Source organism: Centroberyx gerrardi, chromosome 8, assembly GCF_048128805.1.
Source record: "Centroberyx gerrardi isolate f3 chromosome 8, fCenGer3.hap1.cur.20231027, whole genome shotgun sequence".
Classification (NCBI taxonomy): domain Eukaryota; kingdom Metazoa; phylum Chordata; class Actinopteri; order Beryciformes; family Berycidae; genus Centroberyx; species Centroberyx gerrardi.
The window spans coordinates 32,275,561-32,286,862 of NC_136004.1; positions in this window are offsets into that span (position 1 = coordinate 32,275,561).

Sequence of the window (11,302 nt, forward strand, 5' to 3'; positions counted from 1 at the left end):
TCCTCCTCCGCCTCCTCCTTCTCACAGCCAGAGAGAAAAGAGAGAGGGATGCTGCGAGAAAATCGAAATGCTGACACACACACACACACACACACACAGATATACATGCTACTGACACACACACACACACCCTCAGCGGGCCCCCTGGACACCTCTCATCGTCCAATTAGGGCCCTAACTGAGGAGCAGAGAGAAAGGATGGGAGATGAGAGGAGAGGAGACAAAGAGAGAGGAGAGGAGAGGAGAGGAGAGGAGACAAAGAGAGAGGAGATGAGAGGAGAGGAGACAAAGAGAGAGGAGAGGAGAGGAAAGGAGAGGAGAAAAGTAAGGATTACAGTCTAAGAGATTACGATTGTTTTCTCTATTGCAACAGACTTGCCAGGCCACCCACACACACACACACACACACACACACACACACGCACACACACACACACACTACTAGCAGCAGTAGTAGTAGCACTAGCAATAGTACCATTAGTAGTAGTGGCAATAGTAATAGTACTAGTAGTAGTAGTATTAGTAGCAGTAATACTAGCAGTAGTAGTTCATCCATTTTCTGCACTTACTTCTCTTTGCTCTACTCTCTTTTTTCTTTTCTGTCTTTTCTCTTTCCTTCTCATCTGTCCTTTTTCTACTCTTTCTCTCTCCTCTCCTCCTCCTCTCTCTCTCCTCTCCCTCTGAAACTAATTACCAGTGAAGGCAGGAGCAGAGGGAGGAGAGAGGGAGACATGAAGAACGAGAGGAGGGCCGAGAAACCGGAGGAGGAAGGGAGAGGAAGGGAAAAAAGCAAAGAGAAAGAGACAGAGAGAGGACAGGAAGAGGAGAGAGAGAGGGGGAAAAGGACTACTAAATGGATGCTGCTAAAAGTATCTGTAGTAGAAAAAGATCCATATTAGCTGGATTGAGAGCAGGTTAACCCTGTGAGCCGCACACAGCGAGAAGCATCAGCATGGAAGATACAAGTGTTTCTATCTGCACTGAACTCGTCTGGAAAACACAATGTTCACTATCAAACTACATCACTCCTCTAAAACTGTTCACTATCAAACTACATCACTCCTTAAAGCTATTCACTATCAAACTACATCACTCATCTGGAAAACACAATGTTCACTATCAAACTACATCACTCCTCTGGAAAACACAATGTTCACTATCAAACTACATCACTCCTTAAAACTGTTCACTATCAAACTACATCACTCCTTAAAACTGTTCACTATCAAACTACATCACTCCTTTAAAACTGTATCACTCCTTTAAAACTGTTCACTATCAAACTACATCACTCCTCTGGAAAACACAATGTTCACTATCAAACTACATCACTCCTTAAAACTGTTCACTATCAAACTACATCACTCCTCTAAAACTGTTCACTATCAAACTACATCACTCCTCTAAAACTGTACACTATCAAACTACATCACTCCTCTAAAACTGTTCACTATCAAACTACATCACTCCTCTAAAACTGTTCACTATCAAACTACATCACTCCTCTAAAACTGTTCACTATCAAACTACATCACTCCTTAAAACTGTTCACTATCAAACTACATCACTCCTCTAAAACTGTTCACTATCAAACTACATCACTCCTTTAGAACTGCACACTACCAAACTACATCACTCCTTTAGAACTACACACTACCAAACTACATCACTCCTTAAAATTGTTCACTATCAAACTATATCACTCCTCTAAAACTGTTCACTATCAAACTACATCACTCTAAAACTGTTCACTATCAAACTACATCACTCCTCTAAAACTGTTCACTATCAAACTACATCACTCCTTAAAACTGTTCACTATCAAACTGCATCACTCCTCTAAAACTGTTCACTATCAAACTACATCACTCCTTAAAACTGTTCACTATCAAACTGCATCACTCCTCTAAAACTGTTCACTATCAAACTACATCACTCCTTAAAACTGTTCACCATCAAACTATATCACTCCTTTAAAACTGTTCACTATCAAACTACATCACTCCTTAAAACTGTACACTATCAAACTACATCACTCCTTAAAACTGATAACTATCAAACTACATCACTCCTTAAAACTGTTCACTATCAAACTACATCACTCCTTAAAACTGTTCACTATCAAACTACATCACTCCTTTAAAACTGTTCACTATCAAACTACATCACTCCTTAAAACTGTTCACTATCAAACTACATCACTCCTTTAAAACTGTTCACTATCAAACTACATCACTCCTTTTAAACTGTTCACTATCAAACTACATCACTCCTTTAAAACTGTTTACTATCAAACTACATCACTCCTTAAAACTGTTCACTATCAAACTACATCACTCCTTAAAATTGTTCACTATCAAACTACATCACTCCTTTAAAACTGTTCGCTATCAAACTACATCACTCCTTTAAAACTGTTCACCATCAAACTACATCACTCCTTAAAACTGTTTACTATCAAACTACATCACTCCTTAAAACTGTTCACTATCAAACTACATCACTCCTTAAAACTGTTCACTATCAAACTACATCACTCCTCTAAAACTGTTCAAACATGATTGCACAGGTTTGTTGAATACTCAAGTCTGATTGGCCAATCAAGGCATCACATTACCTAATTATGAACTACTTCTTAATTCATTTAAATTAATTTAGGTGAGACGAGAGAACAAATTTCTGAGTTCTTCATCTATTTGTCTATTTGTGATGTATGGTGGTACATAATAGAATAGAATAGAATTAACTTTAGGCTTGGTGTGAGCCAGATTTGTGGCTATGCGGCTATTACACTAGACTTAAATGGACTAGACTAGACTTGGCCACACTAAAATAGACTAGACTAAACTAAACTACACTAGACTACACTAGAGCAGAATAGACTACAATAGATCAGAGCAGAACAGAACCCCTTGCTTTTCACTTTAGCAACCTAGCTGCCTGTCCAGGTATCTGTCTCCCACCGCACAACAGAATAGAATAAAATAGACTAAACGAGGCCAGACTGGACTAAAATAGAATAGAGGAGAATAGAATAGCCTCCCTCTGTGCATCTCCTCCTACTGAAAGCTTATGTTTATGTCAGTAAACAGTTGATCGCCCTGCCGCGCCGTCTGATGCTCCGGCCGATCGATAGCATTATGCAAAACAAGAAAAAATATATAAACAGGGATGTTGGAGAGGAGGAGGAGAGGAGAACAGGTGAGAGGAAATCGATAGACGCACCACTTAAACTCTGACGCCCGGTCGTGTGTGTGTGTGTGTGTGTGTGTGTGTGCGTGTGTCTGTGTGTGTGTTTATTGGTGTGTTTGCGGTAGGGGCGTATGTGTGTTTCTAAGTGGTGTCAGTGCCATGCAAATAAACCTCAAAACTCTCTCTCTCTCTCTCTCTCTCTCTCTCTCTCATGTTTAGCTATTTTGTCTTTGCCAACTAACAAGGAGGCTGAAGTGTAAACTGTAAGTCTAGAAGTATTAGCAGTAAAATGTACTGAAGTATGAAAAGTAAAAGTCATCATTCTTTCAAAGAGTTAAATTATTGAAGCATGAACCTGTCAGAAGTATTTTAATGTTGTCGGTCTAACTGCTCCATATACTGTTGGGGAGTTTAAACTCTAACAATGCAACATATTTTATGAGCTTATCGTATGTTTTGCGTGTAAAATCTTATTCTGCAAAGTAACTAGTAACTCCAGCCGGCAGATAAATGTAGAGGAGGAAAAAGAACAAGATTTTCCTCTGAGATGTAGAGGAGGAAAAGTAGAAAGTCTCACAAGTAAAGAGCCAGAACCTCCAAATTGTACTGGAGTACAGTAGTTGAGTAAATGTACTTAGTTACTTTCCACCTCTGCATACATAAACACATCCATACACAAGACACACACACACACACACACACATAAACATACAAATGCATAACCTATGCAACAAAAAAAACAGTAGAAAATTAACAATCATTAATACATCTGCCCTCCTTTTTAGCGAAATCTCATCTTCACACAGTCTTTAGCCGGGACAGATTTGTCTTTCTGCCGGTATAAATTCTCTGTGTGAAGACGGCTTTAGAAGATGAGTGACGGCACAACAATAAATCAAACAACAAAACGAAACAATAAACCAATAAAAAAAAGACTTTACTTTTTAAATACTTCTTTGCTGGTTGACAAATTGAAAGCACATTTCCAGATGGATCGTCCATGTTTTCATGTTTTAGAGATTCTGGATGAACTCTTTATGTTTCTCAGTCTGGACAGACAGGAGGACGGACCGGACATGAGCTTGTTAAGAGAGAGGCTTCCTACAGCGAGGGAGGGTCTCTCTCTCTCTCTCTCTCTCTCTCTCTCTCTCTCCCTCTCTCTCTCTCCCTCTCTCTCTCAGTGGGATGGATGGATTTTTCAGCCTCCTCCATCTCTCTTATTGTTTTCACACACCAGTAGGAAGAGATGCTCCACTGAATGGCCTTAACACCCCGTGGACATGTGTGTGTGTGTGTGTGTGTGTGTGTGTGTGTGTGTGTGTGTGTGGCAAGTGGAGAGGGTGTGTGTGTGTGTGTGTCTGTGTGTGTGTGCGTCTGTGCGTTCACCCAATAGAGAGTGTGTTTGTGTGTGTCTGTATCTGTGTCTGTTATGTTTGTCTCTATATGTTTGTGTGTGTGTGTGTGTATCATGTGTGTGATCTCCTCTCTTGACTCCTGACCAACACCAGGTGGTCTGGACATCACACACACACACACACACACACACACACATACACACACACACACACACACACGCACACACACAATTTAATGTACTGTACTTTATTGGTATGATTGTTAACAGAAACAGAATATCACCAAAACAAACACTCTCTATTGGGTGAACACACACACACACACACACACACACACACACACACACACACAAACACACACACACACACACACACACACACACACACACACACAAACACACACACACACACACACACACACACACACACACACACACACACAGTGATAAATGCGGTGCTGGCAGCAGATCAATGCTGCCAAAGTTTGGTTGAGCTAACAGCAATCCATAAAGAAGACTAACACTCGTTTTTCTATCACTCCATCTCTCTCTCTCTCTCTCTCTCTCTTTCTGTATCTCTCTCCCTCATTCTCTCTCTTTTCAACCACTCCATCTCTCTCACTTTCTGTCTCTTTCAGTACTTTCATCTTTCTCTTACAATCACTCCATCTCTCTTTTTCTGTTTTTTTTTTCAAGGCCTCCATCTCTCCCTCGCTTTATCCATATCTCTCTCTCTCTTTCTTTTTCTGTCTGTTTTCAGTCCCTCCATCTCTCTCCTTCTCTCTCTTTCTTTCAGTGCTTTCATCTCTCTTTCTTTTTCCAATACTCTTTTTTCTGTCTTTCAATCCCTCCATCTCTTGTTTTATCTTCAAACCCCCATTCTCTCTTTCTCTCTCTTATTTTCTGCTTTTTTCATTTATTCTCCTTTTCTATTTTCTCTCTCTCCCTCTCTGTCTCTCCTCATCCTCTTCTTTTTCTTTGATCTCTCTCTCTCTCTATTTTCTGCTGTGATAACTCTGTCCATCCTGGGAGGCGATGGAGCTTGATGGAGCTTCAAAGGAGGAGTGTTCTTCTCCTCCTCCTCCTCCTCCTCCTCTTCCTCCCTCCTTCTCTCCTCTCTTCTCCTCTTTGCTCCATCGCTCCTTTTCAAAGCCAGTCAGTCTTTAGTTTCTGAAACTGGAATAACGTCTTTAAGGACTTCTTCCTCCCCTCCTCCTCTTCCTCCCCATCCTGTCTTCCTCTTACCTCCTCTCCTTTTCCATCTCCTCCCCCTCTTCCTCTTCCCCTCCTCCTCCTCATCTTCCTCCTCCTCCTGTCCTTCTTTCCCCTCCTCTGCTCGTTTTACCCTCGTCTCCTCACCTCCTCCTCCCTTCATCTCCCTCCTCCTCCTCTTTCCTCCCCTCCTAATCCTCTCTTCTTTTCCTCTCCTTCAACTCCCTCTCCTCTTTTTTCCCTCGTCTCCTCATGTCCTCTCCTCCCTTCTTCCTCCTCCCTTCCTCTTTCTTCTTCCACTCCTCTTCCCTTGATTCTCTCCCCTTTTTCCTCTCGTCTCCTCAGCTCCTCTCCTCCCTCCTCCTCTTCCTCCTCTCTTCCTCATCTCCCTCCCTCCCTCTCCTCCTCCTCCTCCTCCTCCCTCCTGTCCGTCAGATATTGTTTAAAAAGCGGAGCTGCAGTTTGATGGTTAAAACGCTGGCAAATCGATACCTTCACACATGACAGAACGCCGGCAGACGGACGACAAGAAGGAGGAGGGCGAGCGAGGGAGGGATGAATGGAGGGAGGGAGCGAGCGAGGGAGCGAGGAATGGAGGGAGGGAGGGAGGGAGGAGGAGGGGAAAAAAATAACAAGCGAGTGTCTCCTGACAACAAGGAGGCCCTTATTTCCACAAGCTGAGATAGATAGATAGCAGGGGGAGGAGTGTGTGTGTGTGTGTGTGTGTGTGTGTGTGTGTGTGTGTCTCTCTCTCTTTTTTATTCGCCATCCTTTTTCCATGTCTCGTCTTTTTTCTTACAATCGTTCCCTTGTGTCGCCTTTCTTCTTTCTCTCTTTTTATTTTTCTCTCTCTTGTTTTTTCTGTCCTATCTTCTTCCATCACTCTCTCCCTCTTTCTCATTCTTTTTTCCTGTCTCTCTCTCTTTCTTTTTCTTCTCTCTCTCTCTCCCTCCCTCTCTCTTTTCTCTCTCTCTCCTTCCCAGCTCATCTTCCTCTCTCCTCATCCCTCTTTTCCCTCGCTTTTTTTCTTCCTCCCTCCCTCTCTCTCTCTTCCTTTCTTTCTCTCATCCTTTTCTTTCTCCCTCCTTCTCTCTCCCAATTTTTCACTTTTTCCTTTTCCCTTCCCTCCTTCTCTTCTCCTTCTCACGTCCTCCCCCCCTCTCATTCTCCCTCTACTACTTATAATAATACTATTACTACTAAAAATACTAATATTGTTTTTGGTGTTTTGGTTGTTCTTGTTATTATTATGCAGAAAATATCAATAGAAAAATCTACACTTAGTTGTTGATGATCAGTGAAAATCCTAATTTCATCCATTTTGAATTCAGATTGTAAAATCAAAAAGTCAAAGAGGCTGAATGATGTCAGAGAGAGAGAGAGAGAGAGAGAGAGAGAGAAATGAGAAAAAAGAGGGAGACAGGATAAAGAGGAGGAAGCGAAAATAGAGAAAAAGAGAACGAGAGAACAAAGACACAGAAAAGAAAGTGAGAGTGAAAGGAGAAACAGCAAAGAAAAGATGGAGAATGAAGACAGAAATTGAGAAAGAGAGAGAGAAAAGGAGAGAAGCTGAGAGAGAGAGAGAGCGAGAGAGAGAGAGAGAGAGAGAGAGAGAGAGAGAAAGAGCTGATTAACCCTTTCTCCAGCCGCTGACAAATGAACAAAATCAACAGGAGCCACACTGCATTTATCATTGCTACACACACACACACACACACACTTAACCAGCCCTCCATCCCCTCACACACTCACACTTAACCCCCCTCTCCATTTCCACTCTCACACACACACACACACACACGCACACACACACACACACACACACACAGGGGGGCCCAGAAATAACTAGTTTCTGCTAATAAACCCAACTAGCATGCCAGGACACATTACTCTGTCATAGGCCACACACACACACATCCATCTTCTGGAGAGAGAGAGAGAGAGAGAGCGAGAGAGAGAGGGAGAGGGAGAGGGAGAGAGAGAGTCGAGCGATCGAGCTTCACTACACAGGCAGAGTGATGGGGACATTTGTTAAGGATGCGGTGTGTTCAATAGCAGTCATAGACCACCGCCGTCACGTTAAAGCCTCATCCATCTCCACCGCTCCGCCTTAATTTTTCAAAAAAAAAAGCCTTTGTGAGGAAATATGACTTCCTATTTTTATCGTTTCATCATTTGTAAAAAGGCTCGCCGGCCGCCGGCCGCTTCCTGGTATAAATCATAACGCTCGCGGGTCATCGATACGCGGCGGACGATCTGTACGCCGCCAGGATCAGATCCACACACACTGATGCTGTACCTGAAGCTGCTTCCCCATCTGACCTGCTGCTGCCGTCCAGTATTACTGCTGCGAAAACTTAAAGGTGCTCTGTGTATCATTTCAAACATCTAAATATCATTATCACATTAATACTGCTACTTTACTATTATCACAGTAAACCAACGAGAGCGATTGTTCTCCTCTGTCTCACTCCAGCAGTATTGTTAGTTCTAGTGTTTCTCCACATTAAAGTCCCACTGAAACGGAAGTTAGAGCGTCTTTAGCTTCTGTACTGTGACGTATTTCCCAGTGAAACTGAATATTTGAGCGGTGTACAGTTACAAGAGGGATTTAAATCAAATCCTTCGCATTTGATTGGACCGCTAAACGGTGGGCGGGGCTTAGAGTTCAGCGCAATACGGAGCTACAGAGGACTGTTGGCTCCACACACACCTCCCTCACCTGGTGTTAGATCAGGAGGAGGACAAGGTAGAGATGAATGAAGTAGACCTCAGCGACATTGTTTTGGAAATGAAAACAAAGTCAGCTACGACCCAGAAACAGTGAAGTGTGGTGTTATATGACCGGTGTGGCTAGCTAGAGGTTGAAGAACGATTGATGGGTGGATGTCATGATATTATTGGTTGAAATTGGTTGGTTCATGCTTACGTAAGCACACGGCATATTTTGTTTTACAGGAAGAAAACATGACTGGATTTTGATATAAGAATACAAAGATATATATTGTTAAATAGGTGCACAATATGACCGGGGATGTGATCTAAAAGGGTTAAAAATGCATTTTTCATTTCATCTCGACTTTAAAACTACATTTCCCATCAGCCCCGTTGCTTCCTGCCCCCCCTCCCCCCTCCCTGAAGAGGATCAACATGTTGGAAGTGATTTCTCCATCTTCCTTTCCCTCCTTCCACCATCTGCTGCCAGAAACTCTTTCAGCTTTATCTCCGTTTGCTCTGGAAGAACAGAAGAAGAACCTCTTCCTGTTTTGTGCCGTAAAGCGATCCAGCAGATTTCCCTCCAGATCCACCAGGTGGAGAAACTATGGAGGATGCAGAGTAGAGGCCGATAGCTAGCTGCTGCTCATGCTAACTACCCAGTTCTTCTTCTTCTGTTGATTCCAAACAAACCGGAAACGTAAAACACATCACTTCCTGTGCATATATAGGCTGGATCACTGTTGAGTTAGAGCAGAGAGAGATTTATTTATATGAAAATCCTGTTATATTACTTTAAAAATGGGATACCAGCCAGTTGTTGTCTTCATCTGCTAAATCGATGATATATCTTTGGGTCTGAGTAAATGGAGAGACCCAGGAGTGAAACTGGATTCCTGAACACTGTTTGAAGCGAGAGATTAACTGTTGGGCTGCGGTGCTGCGACCCTGACAAATCATTTATAATAAAAGAGGAGAGGGGAAGAGAGGAGAGGAAAATCCTGCTGGTTTTTCTTTTGGCTTTGTAATGAGATTAGAAGCTCATCCATCACTGCGTCAGAGCGGCTGCAGGCAGAGCGGCAGCATGGCTAACGCTAGCAATCTGGGCCTAAACCACCCATAGACCACAAGGTCAATTAGCCTGACCCAGCTAATTACACACCCAGTCACCAGACACACACACACACGCACGCACGCACGCACACACACACACACACACACACACACCAACATGCATGGACACTGTGTAACAAATGCAGTGCTTACAAGCTCAAACAGTGTAAGAAGCACGGAAACATACATGCATGCGGGGAGGGGACATACACACACACACACACACCCACACACACACACACACACACACACACACACACCTCCCCCCAGGTCCATTAGCAGTGTGTATTGGTCCAAATGAAGACCAATGGCTGTGCAGCTTTAATCTGCTGCTTCTAATGAGGAAACAGAGGAAATAAAACAAGGCTAAATGATGATACAACTCTCCTTCAGCCAAGGTGTGTGTGTGTGTGTGTGTGTGTGTGTGTGTGTGTGTGATCCTCAGGAAAACACTCAGCAACTCTTGTCAGTCCACCTGATATTGAACCCTGGCCGGTGTTACTGATGGTCACTGGCTGCTAGCCACTTGCTGTTGGTTAAAGGCTACTGGTTACTGACTACTGACTACTGGTTACTAACTACTGGCTACTGACTACTGGATACTGACTACTGGCTACTGACTACTGGATACTGACTACTGGCTACTGACTGCTGGTTACTCACTAATGGCTACTAACTACTGGCTACTGGTTACTGACTACTGGTTACTAACTGCTGGTTACTGACTACTGGCTACTAACTAGTGGCTACTGGTTACTGACTACTGGTTACTAACTGCTGGTTACTGACTACTGGCTACTAACTACTGGCTACTGGTTACTGACTACTGGTTACTAACTACTGGCTACTAACTACTGGATTACTGAATACTGGCTACTGACTACTGGTTACTGACTACTGGCTACTAACTACTGGATTACTGAATACTGGCTACTGACTACTGGTTACTAACTACTGGCTACTGACTACTGGTTACTAACTACTGGTTATTAACTACAAGTTACTAACTACTGGCTACTGACTACTGGATACTAACTACTGGTTATTAACTACAAGTTACTAACTACTGGCTACTGACTACTGGTTACTAACTACTGGCTACTGGTTACTGACTACTGGCTACTAACTACTGGTTATTAACTACAAGTTACTAACTACTGGCTACTGACTACTGGATACTGACTCCTGGCTACTGACTACTGGCTAATGACTATTGGCTACTTACTACTAGCTACTAACTACTGGATACTGACTACTGGATACTGACTATGGGCTACTAACTACTGGATACTGATTACTGGCTACTAATTACTGGCTACTGACTTCTGGCTACTGACTATTGGTTACTAACTACTGGCTACTGACTACTGGTTAATGGCTACTTGCCACTGGCTTTCTTTTTCTCAACAGGTATATATGTACAGTATATACTGTATGTGTATTTGTATAATTTGTATTGTTTCCTATGTTTAAGTTTTGCTTCATGTGAAGCACGTTGAGTTTCCCTGTGTAGAAAACCTTTTAACTCACTGATTACTGGTTGCTGGCTACTGGTTATTCAGTACTGAGTCCTGGCTTCTGACTACCAGTTCCTGGCCACTGGCTACTTGCTAGATGGACTTGTCTGATCACTGAGGAAAATTGGGTCAATTTATTCAAGGAATAAATTGTAAGTTGCAGAACACAGAGATTAAACACTAACTACTAACCACTAAC